This window comes from Camellia sinensis, chromosome 2 (genome assembly GCF_055761805.1).
Source record: "Camellia sinensis isolate YWXY chromosome 2, ASM5576180v1, whole genome shotgun sequence".
Taxonomy (NCBI): domain Eukaryota; kingdom Viridiplantae; phylum Streptophyta; class Magnoliopsida; order Ericales; family Theaceae; genus Camellia; species Camellia sinensis.
Genome location: NC_138962.1, coordinates 75,413,278 through 75,427,772, shown reverse-complemented (window position 1 = coordinate 75,427,772; position 14,495 = coordinate 75,413,278). Strand labels below are relative to the sequence as shown.

The 14,495-nt window shown below is 34.0% G+C and overlaps 1 protein-coding gene across 11 annotated transcripts in view; it reads left to right on the top strand.

Annotated features, from left to right (window-relative positions):
- Positions 1-1,896: 1,896 nt before the first annotated feature.
- The window catches only part of LOC114305526 (Polynucleotidyl transferase, ribonuclease H-like superfamily protein), a 46,306-nt gene continuing 33,707 nt past the window's right edge, over positions 1,897-14,495 (top strand). For 5 of the 11 annotated variants that reach the window (XR_014361131.1, XM_082914861.1, XM_082914862.1 and 2 more), the window contains exons 1-2: positions 1,903-2,238; positions 2,346-2,394. The gene's annotated coding sequence lies outside the window, so the exon portion shown is untranslated. Of the gene's footprint in view, positions 2,239-2,335; positions 2,395-14,495 lie in introns of all 11 variants that reach the window. The other 6 variants (XR_014361130.1, XM_082914860.1, XM_028250629.2 and 3 more) reach the window with 4 other exon arrangements.

Here is a 14,495-nt window from a genome sequence, read left to right as displayed (position 1 = left end):
CCGTCGATGGCGGACAACGGAAACTCATCGTTGTTCGCCATGGACAGTGATCAGATGAGAGTGGAAGACAAGGTTTTATCTGCAAGTTCCCACAGATGGCGCTAATTGTACGGGGAGCAAATATTCCGGCAAGCCCGTACTCCTTGCTTCCGAGCTCCGTCTCTATCTGATTACCTGCGTACACAACGGCAGTGAGCTACCCGGCGGTGTGTGGCCGGAAAACCCCTCCGACGATCAAGTTAGGACACACACACAAGGGATAAATAGAGAGAAGGGAGAGTGTTGAGTGTTTCTCTTACTCCATGTTCATCTGTCCGCGTATGGGGGGCGCAGACATGCTTATATACCTTCTGCGCCCCAAATCTACTCCCAGTGACCTCTCAACACGTGGCACTGCTATCCCATCTGTCAGCATAAACCTTGCTGAGCACCACCTAACCCAACTGCCCGCCCATTCTCCTGGGAGCTCGGCAGCCAGACAGTATCGTCTCGGCCATCGTCTGCCACTCTATGCTTCATGCCCAAGTACTCCAACAGCTAAGCTCAGATGAGGACTGGACTCGGCGGCATCTCGGCAAAGCTAAGCTCGGGACAACTCACGCTTGTCTGCGGTTGACTTACCTGCCGAGCAAACAAGTACCTCGGTCCAACCTCGCCTTTCCTGGCGCTGGACTTTTCACCTGACCGGCTTCGCCACCACGGATCTTTGCAGCTCGATCAATCTACGCGCTATTTTAACCGAGCAGCTTCCTTCAAGGCCGAGCCACACAAATTGGCCCAACACCTGTTCTGCCCAAATCTGTCTGGCACAGCTCTGTCCGGGCCAACACCTGTTCGGCCCAAATCTGTCTGGCACAGCTCTGTCCGTCTCAAATCTGTCCGGCACAACTCTGTCCAGCCCAAATCTGTCTGGCCCAATTCCATATCATTAATCTCCCTCTCACGTAGTTAGAAACAGCAAGTTCAGAAGAAATTTTTTTTTTTTTTATAAAAGCGGGGTTTTCAACAGCGAGTTCAGAAGAATTTTTTTTCTTCTTCATAAAAGCGTGGTTTTGAATAGTGAGTTCAGAAGAATTTTTTTTTTGGGATAAAAGCTTGGTTTATAGCAGTGAGTTCAGAAGAAAAAAAAATTAATTAAAAACGCCTTTTGTAACCGCGATTTTTTAATCAAAAGCGCGTTTTGTAACTACGATTTTAACACTTCCCAAATCCCACACGAGACAGGCGCATAAATGTTAAAATCGTGGTTATGAACCACGATTTAACTTATTTTAAGAATTCTTTCAAAATTAGGTTTAATTTGAGAATTGATTTAATATTTTGACTTATTTAGAGAAATGCCCCAAATCTCTAACCTTTTTTAAGAAAGGACGAAATCTCTAACTTGAAGTGATCAATTGTAGTAACGGGCCAACAATAAAAAAATAAAAGATAAATTATAAATATATCTCTCAAGATTTTTTTAAAATTATATTGTCTTTTATAATTTTAAAAATTATAAATATTCTTTTGTTAAAATTTTTTATTTAACATAATTAACTAAAAAAAATTATAATTGTTCTTCTATATAATAATAAAATTATATAAATTATTAATTGAAACATATTTATAATATCATTAAAAATTGTCAATTAACTTGATAATTTATTAATAAAAATAATATTTTTTTATAAAAATATAATTTCTAGAACTATAAAACATGATTTGTATTTTAATCAAATCTCAAGAATATATTTATAATTTATCAAAAAATAAAAGTTGAATTTTGCTTTTATGAGTTGAATTTTATTTTAACAATTCAAAGTTACCAACAGAGCGAAGAACAAACCGACGGTCAAGATCGTCCCAATCCGTTGAACTTGTCAATATCAAACACAGGGAAGTCAAACTTGTTAAAAACCGGGTCAAACCCCAAAACGCTCTCCCAGCGCAAGATAGCCCTCTAGGCTCTACGGCACAGCGAAGAGAGAGAGAGAGATTTGAGAACGAGAGAGAGAGAGAGAGAGGGAGAAGAAGAATACAAAAGCGTTTTTCGAAACAGAAAACAGAAACAGATGGCAGAGAGAGAGAGAAAGAAACAATAATTGTTGCAGTTTCTGGCAAAGATCCTGTGGGCCAACTAGGGTTTTATAGCTCTCTTTCTTCATCTCTTCTTCTTCTTCACAGACATTGTTGTTGCATTGTACCAGAGACTCTACAGAGAAGCTTTTTAGGTACAGATGGAGTTGCTGGAGTAAGGTCTGTTTCTGTTTCTGCTATCAATTTTTACAAACAAATCATCTACTTATACACTTCTATGTATGTTTTGTGTAATTTACTCATCCTATCATTGTAGCAAAGTGTAGATTGAGAAGGAGTAAGAGCTTCATTCAATCCAATTACATTTTCTTCTTGGTAAGCGCTCAACTATTTCTTCAATTTTTTTTTTGTTTTAAATTTTTGATTTTAGTGATCTTTCTAGTGTTTTCATACATGAAATTGTTTAAAAAGTATAAAGTATAAGGCAGTGGCATGGATTTAAAAAGTATAAACAGTACACAGATATGTCGACACAATAAATTTTTTAAAGAGAAAATTTAAAAAAAAAAAAAATCAGAGTTGAGCCTTGTAACAAATAAATCACGAGTTTTCAATTTTGTCAATTTAAATCCTAATTTTTTTAAATATGGTTTCAGTTTAAACCATCCACCTATTTTTGTTAAGTAAAATTGTTGGACGAAGTGTATTTTAGTCATTAAATTAAATAAAAACGGGTGTTTTAGACATTTTTCGTGCACTAACATTGAGTTTAATAACTAAAATACAATTTTTTCGATAGTTTTTAACGAAAATATGCGGATGATTTAGATTGAAAATAAATCAGAAGATTAGGGTTTACATTGATAAAAACAAAAATTCAGGATTAATTTTGTTACAAGACTCAAACCTCGGGAGTATTTTATTTTTTTTTGTAATTTCCCCTTTCTAAAAAACAATGGAGATACCTATAAATTATATTAATTTATGTATTTATTATATGTAATTTATACAAATATTACTTTCAAAAGATAATAAAAATTGTAAAATAATACTAATTTTTAAAATTTTATTGGAGAAAGATTAACAGATTTAAATAAACAACATTAGCAACAACTTTTCTAATTTAAACTTTGTTTTCTAAAAGGACCTTGTACACTTTCTTTCAATAGCATCTTTTACCCCTCATCAAAATACATATTAGTTTGGGAAAATAGCATTTAAGTGGGAACAACTTTGAGTAATTACATTTTCAAGGAGGTGCAAGTGAAATCAAGTGAGAGTAGTGTCGCATGCCACAACTTTTACTTGCACCGGACATAGGTTCACTTGCACCACGATGAAAGTGCATTTATTTTGAGTTATTCCCATATAAATGCAATTTTTTCTGTTAGTGTTCTTTAATATGGAAGTCAATTTCTTGAGGCCTAAAACTAAGGACATGCTAAAGTGACCTCCATAATGCGTGAAAATCATTAGTAGCATACTTTGAACTTGAATGGCTTGTTTATTGTTTATCATTCATAAGGAATATGAAACCAGCCTGGTAAAATAAGTTCATTTGGCTTATCTATTATTTTATTTATATTTTACCATAGCAAGACGTTTTGTTTTGTCTTGTTTTTTAAATTGAATAGCAGAAAAACGGGGGGTCATTAGTTTTGAGGCAATCAAGCCAAGACCCCTACTTACGATACTGTGATACTTCGACAGCTTTTTAACCATTTTCCCCTAGATGTTTGGCATTTACCATTGTTTTCTTAATGAAAACTTTTGCTATGATGGAAATTTTATCTGAACTCTTGTGTGATTTGGGCAAATCAACAACAATAAATGTAAACATTTGTTTTGACATGGTCAAGTATGCTTCTACTTTTTAACCTTGAGGCACTTTTAATTAATTATTATTATTTGTTAAGTTGATCTCTCGCATTTATGTTATCATGCTATTAGTTACCTCAATAGAGGAAATAGGTTGTCTCTAAAAATTAATGTGGGTATTATTTATTTATGTAGTTTTTTAAGTGAATGTATTGTTTAGTGTAGATAACACAATGCAAACATATTTTTGGTTGTAAAAATTTATCTTGATATTGATTCATCAGGACTTGATATGTTTCCTCTATACATTAATAATTGTTATAAATTATTTAACAAATTATGGGATTTGAACTTTGGTTAGCTTGTGGATGAAGATTGTTGGAGCATGTTAGGTTTGATATAATACAACATTAAAAGCATGGTGCTCTTGTTTGCCACTTATTAGAGTTGCTTGTAGCTTTCTAGTCCTAAAATTGAAGGGTCTTGTTAACGTTTGCCCTTAGAGCACATGTTAAGTAAGCTTAAAGCAATTGTATATTCTTTATTGTGATGTACAATCCTTTTAAACTTCTTAACATGTTCCCCAAGGGCTGGCACACATTAACAAAATCCTAAATTCAACAGGTCCAAAATGAGCATAATTTATTAGTGATGAGGAATTCTAGATTTCTAAATTACAAAACTAGAAATTTCTCATTTGGTGGTGTGCACAATAAATTCAATGGTAATGGTTTAAAATTAAATTTACTTTTAGGAGATTTGGGAGTAATAGAAATATTTGATATCTTGAGGGTTGGGGGCAATCTATAATATTTTTGTTCAACACATCTCCCCCCCCCACCAGTAAAATTTTGCATTTTTTTATATGTTTTTTCTTATAATGGAAAAGTATCTTACCCAAATAGGCCTTTAGACCTTTTGTGTTATGAGTTTCTAATATTCATAGATCTCTTTTTGAATTTTTAGAGCAAGAAGTGGAACTAAATCAACATGTTGAATTATTTCATTATTAAAAATGTATTAATATTTATATAGGTTTTAGTTTTTATTTCCAAATATTTTTATAAGTTTCCAAGTTCTTTTGTCATTTCCTTTATGTTTTTGAAATGTTTCTGTTTCTAAGCTTACTGAAACAACATATAGAAACTAAAATTTGATTCTTGGAGCCATCTAAAAACCTTGACAAAGTATGGTTCCAATTCATTTAGCTCGTCAGGTTGGTTCTTTGAAGTATATTTTTCATACCATTATACCATTAAAAGGATGTTGCTTTTGATCTGTATTAACATTTGAGCGTGTGCCTGCAATGGAGTAGGATGCTTGGTGCTAGTGAGCTGCCTAATTCTACGATTAGGCTGTTGAATGTTGGGTTAATTCTCTTACAGCATTGTTTCTATGCTTCCAATTAAAGTTAGATACCTGAAACGTTTCTCATTGCATCAAAATGTTCTAAGCACTGTCATATTGCAAAAGTTAACATATGTGGGATTAAATGGTAATCATCTGTTGCTGGTAAATGTATTTTTTAATTGGTTAGAGATCTTCATTATTTTTCTTCTTTTATCAATACCTCAAAGCTTAGTGGTAGTGTCACAGTAAGCACCTTAAATGAATGTTTGGGAAGGGGGACGAGAATGACTTCAAATATCTCTCTATCTGATTGATGATTGTTGGTATTGTGTTGAACCAAGAGTTTTAACACGAACTCGGTGCTACCATTCTAGTCCAAGCTGTCTTTGGTCCTCACCAGATTGTCACAAGGCCCACTAACACTTAATTCATATGTTTTGAAAATTCCTTTCTTGTTTTTATTTTAAATCGGCGCTTTTTAATCATGATTATTCATATCTACTGTCTTTATCCCCACCAACCGCAAGCTGATTGATTTGGATAGGAAATTTGATTTAGTGGCTTAAAGTAACATGGTATTCTTTCAGAGTGAAAACCATACAATTTTAGAAACTGGACAGACAATGGATTTCCCGATACAAATATTCAATCTAGAATATGGAATGTGCTTTTATACCTCTCATTCTTTGCTGCTCTCATTAAGTTACATCATTTGGAGCAGTCCAGAATCCGGATTTTACATGTCAAAAATATTGGTTGCATAGTTGTCAAATCGAGAATCATATTGTGAATCGAAATTTTAATTTGCCAATCGTGAATCAAATTGAATCGAGAATTGTTATTCCCAGTACAAACTGTAAAAAAAATGTCAAATAATTGTATATATGAAAAAAAATTAAAATAAATTGATTTTGATGCACATTATACAATTGTTTTTACATAAGAACATTATTAGACCATGAGATTGCCTTTATAGCAAGCAATGAGGGTCTAAATCCCACCAACCATAAAATTATTCAAAAATCATAACGTAATGTCTCTTGATATTAAAAAATGGACCTAGAAACCCTGTATAGAATATATTAAGGAGAAAGAATGAGCAGAACCCTTTATTTTAAAATCTAAAACACTTTAAAAGGTGTATATGCTTATTGTTAAAAATAGTTATGGAACCATTGGGTCTAATTGGCTTGATCTATGTAATATTGAACCACATTTATTTTACTAAAATAGTAATTGATAATTCGTGGGTGCCAGTTATTTCAACCTTAACACATTCATTTTAACATTTTTTTTGAGAAAAATAAATGAGGAAAAAAGGTTAAGAGAGGTTGGATCTGACAAGATCTTATTGGAATTTATTAAAAACCATCTAATCACCAAAATAACAAAAAATATGCATAGGTATTGGTTATTTTTGTAATACATACTCTTAGAAGTTGTATTGTGTTATTTTTACAGAAAGGGACAAAATGGGGTTGAAATTTGTCAGACATGATTGTTTTAAGAATTGCATGAATTATAAAATGTGAATCGAATTGTAAATCAATTATGTATCATGTGATTCACCGTAAATTCTCTCCCAAAATATATTCACTCAGAGATCTGTATTGATCTATGCATGAATCACGAATCAAATCGTTAAATGAATTACAAATCATAAGATTATGATAATAGAGACAAATTGGTGTATCTTTATTGGCAGCTATGAGCTATAGGAAAAAAGTTTGTTGCCATGGCTCCACCCAAATTTGAAAGTTTGTAGGTTCCATTTTATGCTCTCAGTCCACCTAAGAGTTTGGAGTGTTCATTCTTCAATGTGAATTTAATTGTTAAAAAAATAGAAGGGTCTTTTTCACTGCCTTGTTTTATTGCCTTCTGCATACTTTCTTTTAATAACCACGAATTTTATGTTAGTAACTGAATTATAAATTAAAATTGGAAAGAGTATTTGCAATCAATTTTTGTGCTATTTGATAAAAATTTAAAAGTTTGTAATCCTCTGTTTCTAATTGTAACCCATGACATTTATCCCTACTAAATGATTTTAATAGTTATGAGAAAAATATATATTAATACTTTTGGTTACCTTTACATTAAACGTATATTGATTGATCAAAGTTGGTGGCCATGGCGCCACCCAAATTTGAAAATTTGTAGATAGCATTTTATGCTCTCAGTCCATCGTAAGCAAATAAGCATGGACACAGACACGCCGACATACAAATTTTCAAAAAATGTAGGACACGACACATGGGAGACACGTGCAAAATATATAATTTTATATATTTATTATGTCATACATAAGGATAAATAATTGTTGTATGTCATGTATATGAATATTTAACTCAAAGATAATAAGTTTTAAAGTTTAAAGGTGGAAAGTAGGTTTAAATTTTTATATATATATTTTTATTTTGTCATTGGATTTGAAGTTAATTTATTCAAATTTGTAATGTTTTTATTGTGTGTTTATGGGTTGGCTAGGAAGCACGGATATGGATACGGGATATGGATACGATACGGATACGGCGATACGACAAAATTTGAAAAACTAAGATACGGGTACGGCGGGGATACGTTTGTAAAAAATATTATTTTAACAATTTTTAGTAATGCAGTATGCATAAAAATAAAACCTAAAGCAAAAGACAACTTGATAAAGAAGAAAGATTCCTATAAAACTAAGAGTCTTCAAGGTCAATAGCTTCAACTTGTTCCCCTTCATCATTGAATATCACAAGACCTTAGCTAAAGCCAAAAAACCATTCTTAAATAAAAATTTCAGCAAATATACTTTTTTAAGTCATCAATGATAGCCTAGGAAGCACGGATACGAATATGGTGATATGGGGATGTGGATATGGCGATATGTCAAAATTTGAAAAAGTACGATACGGGTACAGCGGGGATACATTCATAATTTTTTTTTATATAATTTTAATAATGTAATATGCATGAAAATAAAACTTAAAGTAAATTAATAAATAAGCAGAGGGATTCCTATTAACCTAAAAGTGCTCAAACATTTATAAAACATCCAAAACTAAAAACAAAAGCAAAAGTAAATGCAAATGCAAATTAAACATCATCCTTACATGCCAACACCAAAAAAAGAATGAGAGTAGAGAGAAGAAACGTGAGAGAGTGAAAAAGCTAGAGAGAAGTGAGAGAGACAACAACGATACATCAATTTGACAAATTCTATTACTTTAACTCTCACTATATTCCTCTTATCAAAGAACTAAACAAAATATTATAAGTAATATATAACTTCGAGTATCCGATACTTCAAAATTAAGTATCCGATACTTCAAAATTAATAAAAAATTAATTAAGAAGTATCTGATACTTTTAAGAAGTATCCGATACGTATTCGTGAGTATCCGAGGAGTATCGGTATCCGATAAGTATCCGATACGGATATGTCACCCTTTTTGAAGTATCCGTGCTTCATAGTGGGTTGGGAAGTGTTGTGTTGTGTCGTGTCGGTTGTTTGATCACAAATCTTATGTTATTTACTCCATTTCAAATTAAAATTGGAAAGAGTATCTGAATCAATTTTTTGTACCGTTTGATAAAAATTTGCAAGTTTACAATCCTCTATTCCTAGTTGTAACCCATGACATTTAGAACTATTAAATGCTTTTGATAGTTATGAGAAAAATATATGAATATTTTTGGTCACCTTTACATTAAATGTATATTACTTGATCAAAGTTGCGTGGACCTACTCAAATTTGAAATATGTATATTACATTTCATGCTCTTAGTCCATCTTAAGCTAAGAATCATGGACACAAACACGTGACACAATGCGAACACGCCAACACATAAATTTTCAAAAAATGTAGGACACGACACGTGAGGGACATGTGTAGAATATACAATTTTATATATTTATTATATGTCATATATAAAGATAAATAATTGTTGTATGTCATGTATATGAATATTTAACTTAATGATAATAAGTTTCAAAGTCTTATGGTAGAGAATAGGTATAAATTTATATTCACCTTGTTTGGTTTCAAAAAATTGAGCCCACTCTTCAGAAAATTGAGCCCACTTCTCACAAAATTGAGTTTTTTTGTATTTAGTGAAAAGTTTTAATATTTTAAGATTTTTTTTCCCCCTTTTTCTTTTTAGATGCACCTAACCTAGATACACTTATAAAGTATAATATTTATGAACAAAAATCTTTAAAAAATTCATCAAATACAAAAAACAAAAACAAAAACAAAAATTCAATACATTTTTGTATTCTTGTGTATTTATTGAATTTTTAAAACATTTTTTTACAAATATTTTACTTTATAGGTGCATCTAAATAATGTGCATTTGAAAAGTAAAAAATTTACTTAAAATATTGAAAAAAAATTACTAAAAAAAAAAAAAAGAAAAACAGACAACTCAATAAGCAGAAAATTAATCAAAACCAAACAAGGTGATTACTTTTGTTTTGTCATTGGATTTGAAGTTATTTTATTCAAATTTGTAATGTGTTTATTGTATGTCTACGTGTTCGAAAGTGTCGGATGAGTGTTGTGGCATGTTGTATCGGTGTTGGACATGACATGTTACTCTTTTAGAGGTGTCGGTTCTTGTTAGATCTTAACAATTTGGAATGTTCAATGTGAATTTAATTATTTCATTGCCTTATTTTTTATTGCTTTTTCCATACTTTGTTTAATAACCACAAATCTTTATGTTATTTACTCAATTACAAATTAAAATTGGAAAGAGTATCCGAATCAATTATTTGTGTTGTTTGATAAAAATTTACAAGTTTACAATCCTCTATTCCTAGTTGTAACCCATGACATTTATCCCTATTAAATGATTTTAATAGTTATGAGAGAAATATATTAATACTTTTCGCCACCTTTATATTAAACGTATATTGATTAATCAAAGTTGGCAGCCATGGGCCCACTCAAATTGGAGAATCTGTAGATTACATTTTGTACTCTTAGTTCATCTTAAGCTAAGAGCATGGACACAGACACCTGACACGGCACAGACAGACAAATTTTCAAAAAATGTATGGCATGGCGCATGGGGAATTTGTGTAAAATATATAATTTTGTATATTTACTATATTTCATATATGAGGAAAAATAATTCTTGTAAGTCATTTCTATGAATATTTAAGTTTTAAAGTCTAAAGGTGGAGAATAGGTATAAATTTACATTGTTTTTTGTTTTGTTTTTGGATTTCAAGTTATTTTATTTAAACGTGTAATGTGTTTCTTGTGCATCTTAGAGTTGGGAAGTGTCTGATGAGTGTCATGTTGGTGTCGAACATGACACATTACCTTCTTAGTGGTGTTGGTGCTTCTTAAATCTTAACAGTTTGTAATGTTCAATGTGATTTTAATTTTTTCACTATCTTATTTTTATTGCTTTTTTCGTTCTTTATTTAATAACCACAAATATTATGTTACTAACTGAATTACAAATTAAAATTAGAAAGAGTATCTGCAATCAATTTTATTTTCCGTTTGGATAAAAATTTACAAGTTTGTAATCCTCTATTCCTAGTTGTAACCCATGACATTTATCCCTATTAAATGATATTAATAGTTACGAGAGAAAAATATTTATACTTTTGGCCTCCATTATATTAAACGGATATTGATTGATCATCCTTCCCCTTCCCCTAGCCCATGATTTAATTATTGGCTTTGCCCTTCTAGTGGGAATGACCTAAATGCAGTCTTTTCATTCTTGAGAAACACGCATTTATTTGTCAGGCTAAGGAGGTGGAATTAGGGCATGGGGCATGGACTCCCTTGCCCCCAATCCCTCCTAATACGGTGTTGGGTTGGGTTAGGGGGTGAGATTAGTAGTCCTATCAGCCTGGTTATCATTGGCCTCAAAATTAGGCGATAACTAATCCTGCTTCCCCCCCTCAAATAAACAATCCCAACCACTGTATTATCTCCTTCTTCTTGGAGACATAATTATATTGTCAAAGATATTAGAAGATATGGAGATATCAGAATATATGGAGACCATATTTGTGCTTTTTATGATTTTTTGTATCTTTGATTTATTTGAATTCGTTAATTGAAGGGATTTGATTGTATCTCCCATTATATATATGGTGTATCATGTAAACAAGAGTATTAAGTTGAGTGAATGAAAGATGTAGCCCATAAGGCTTTGTGTGTGTGTGTGGATGTAGGCCAATATTGGCTGAACCACGTTAAACCTTTGTTCTTTGTTTTCTCTTTTCTGTCTCTATTATTTCTTCATATTCAACCTTATTGTCTTGTTACAAAATTCAACTCTTCCCTCCATCCAACAACTAGAATAATCCTCAAAACTTTATCCCATCTTTTTATCTCACCATAAACAAATATAGTACAACTAGTCCTATGCATATATAATGTTAAAATTGATGTATTATTGATTGATTGATTGTTGTTTATTACAAATGGTGAGGGGTTCCTTATATAGGAGATGTAGTGGAGTAGGTGGTAGTAGGTGGTAGTGGTAGGTGTGTAGTAGGTGGTAGTAGGTGGTGGTAGGTGTAGTAGGTGGAGTAGGTGATGGTAGGTTTTAACAGCCCCCTGCAAACTCAAGGGGGATAGGAACTAACCAACTTGAGTTTGGAGAGAGTAACAAAACAAGAAAATAATCTGAAAAATAAAAAATGGATGGGAGACACTGTATGGTCGTGTCAGACCGTTGTAGAAGACTGTATGGTTATGGCAGACCGATGTAGAAGACACTGGCTCGTGTTGGACCGATGTAGAAGACAGTTTATGGGGTCATGTCGGACCGTTGTAGCAGACAATGGTGTGACAGTTTACGGAGTCTTGCTGGACCCTTGTAGAAACTAACCGGAATCAATGTCGGGACAGTTTACAGAGTCTTGTCGGACCCATGAAGGAGCTAACCGGAATCAATGTCGGGACAGTTTACAGAGTCTTGTCGGACCCCTGAAGGAGCTAACCGGAATCAATGTCGGGACAGTTTACAGAGTCTTGTCGGACCCATGAAGGAGCTAACCGGAATCAATGTCGGGACAGTTTACAGAGTCTTGTCGGACCCCTAAAAAGTCGCACCCTCAAAAGGTGTGCCCAATCTGTCAAAAAGCGTGCCATCAAAAGGCGTGCCCAATCCATAAAAAGGCGTGCCATCAAAAGGCGCGCCCAAGTTGTCGGCCAGCACCGAGAGGCGCATGATGCGCGTGTTTGCCTCTTCATCATGGTCTTTATAAACCGAAGCGGAGGCTGAGGCTTGGAAGCATAACAAACCAGTTGAAACCTCTTCGTTCTTTGAGAGCTTGTCGCTAAGAGCTGCAAATCTTGAAATACTTTGTAAACACTCTGTAACCAACCCTTCTCTGAAACACTCAGCAACCCATAACATGGCCTCGTCTTCCCGTTCAGCTACCCAGAATATGGCCTCTTCGTCCCGTGGTCTGCTCACTCTCTTTCCCGACCTCAACGAGTCAACAAGAGAGATAACTGGTGCGGTGGCCAGTGAACCGCAACCAAGCGCCTCTGGTTTTGCTCCGTTGAACTTTCCGATGCGGTCGGTGGAGCAAAAAATGGCGGTGCAAACGGATATTGAGGCCAATCAGTATACTTTGAAGTCATGTGTGGAGACCATGACGGCGGTCACAAACCTGTCGCACCGGCTGCAGAGTAGGACAAATGAGGTGCAGCAGTTAAACGCCCAACTGGCTCTGCTCCAGCGCATGTATAAGAATGCGCGAGCAGAGATAAGTGTGCTAAAGGCGGAAAATAAGGAGCTGAAGCGGAAGGCCACCGTGATGTTCCGATTTGGAGGTCCGCCATATGCTGCAGTGGAGGAGCAGGGAGGAGTGATCGTGTCCAGTGGAGTGGGAAACATGGAGGCAACACCGTCAAGGGCCGCCCAGGACGGAGGCAAGAAGAAAAGACCGGCGGCAGAGTAGAGAAAAAAATCCCGCCTGTGGATGTGGTTGTGTTGGTTTTGTTTGGTTTGTTGTTGTTTTTTTTTTTTTTTTTTTTTTTGGTGTAAAATTGTGATCGGGGTTGATCCCCGGCATGAAGAAATGACAAGTTTGTGGAATGTTGTTGGTGTTATTTGGTGTTGTTGTTTTGTTGAATAATAAAAATAAAATAAAAGAAAATAATGGATAAAGAAAATAGATAAAAATATGTGTGGATGGGTTATATGGAAAACATCGGTGTGATTTTTTTTTTTTTTTTTTTTTTTTTTTTTTGTGGAATATAAAAAATAATAATAAGATAATGAAAAAAAAAAAAGAGTGATACTCACTAACGAGTTGTATAATAATGAAAAATTGATGGAAAAAGAAAGATAGAAAAAATAAAATAAAATAAAATAAAATAAAAATAGGGGCAGGAGAAATATATTATAATAAAATATATATATATATATATATATTAAAATAAAAGAAAAGTGTGAAAGAACATGGGTGGAACCAGCACATGGGTTTGGTTTTATGGTTCATTATTGTAATATATATATATATATATATATTAAAATAAAAGAAAAGTGTGAAAGAACATGGGATTTGAAAGTGGAAAGATGAGAGAGAGAGAGAAAGTGGGGTACATGATGATGATGTTCATCTCGTGTGCCTGTGTTGTCTGTGAAACTTTGTGTGAGTATGGCAGTCTCTTGACCAGAGGAATAAACCAGTCAACCAAATCACTCTCCCTCATCTGAGATCCAATTCTACACAACGACTCAACGGCTTTGTTGACCGCATCTTTGCCCAAGACAAAGCCCTTTGCAAGCATGCTGCTGACTACATCCTCCGCTTTCCGAAATGCAGATTCAGAACTACCTGCAGTTTTATTTCCTGTTTTAAGGGGTGGTCCTGAAGCACCGGGTGGAAGCTGGTAATCTGGATCCAGAGTTACAGTGACAGATAGATCAACTATTGTTGCTCCCGACATCGCAAGTTTTTGTAACAATAAGATCAGAGATCGAATAGTAGAATGAGAGATCGACAAACGAAAAGCAATCGCCGGAGATAGATACACAAGTCTCTCCTCTTCCGCTCTTCGGAGGTGTGGAAGCGGCAGGAAAGTGAAGGTATGTGTAGAGGTCCGGCGGGCGGCCAAGGCGAGGCTGCCGCCCGCTGGTGAAGCAGAATTACTAGTTTCTTAACCTTGCTCTGATACCATGTTAAAATTGATGTATTATTGATTGATTGATTGTTGTTTATTACAAATGGTGAGGGGCTCCTTATATAGGAGATGTAGTGGAGTAGGTGGTAGTGGTAGGTGTGTAGTAGGTGGTGGTAGGTGTAGTAGGTGATGGTAGGTTTTAACATA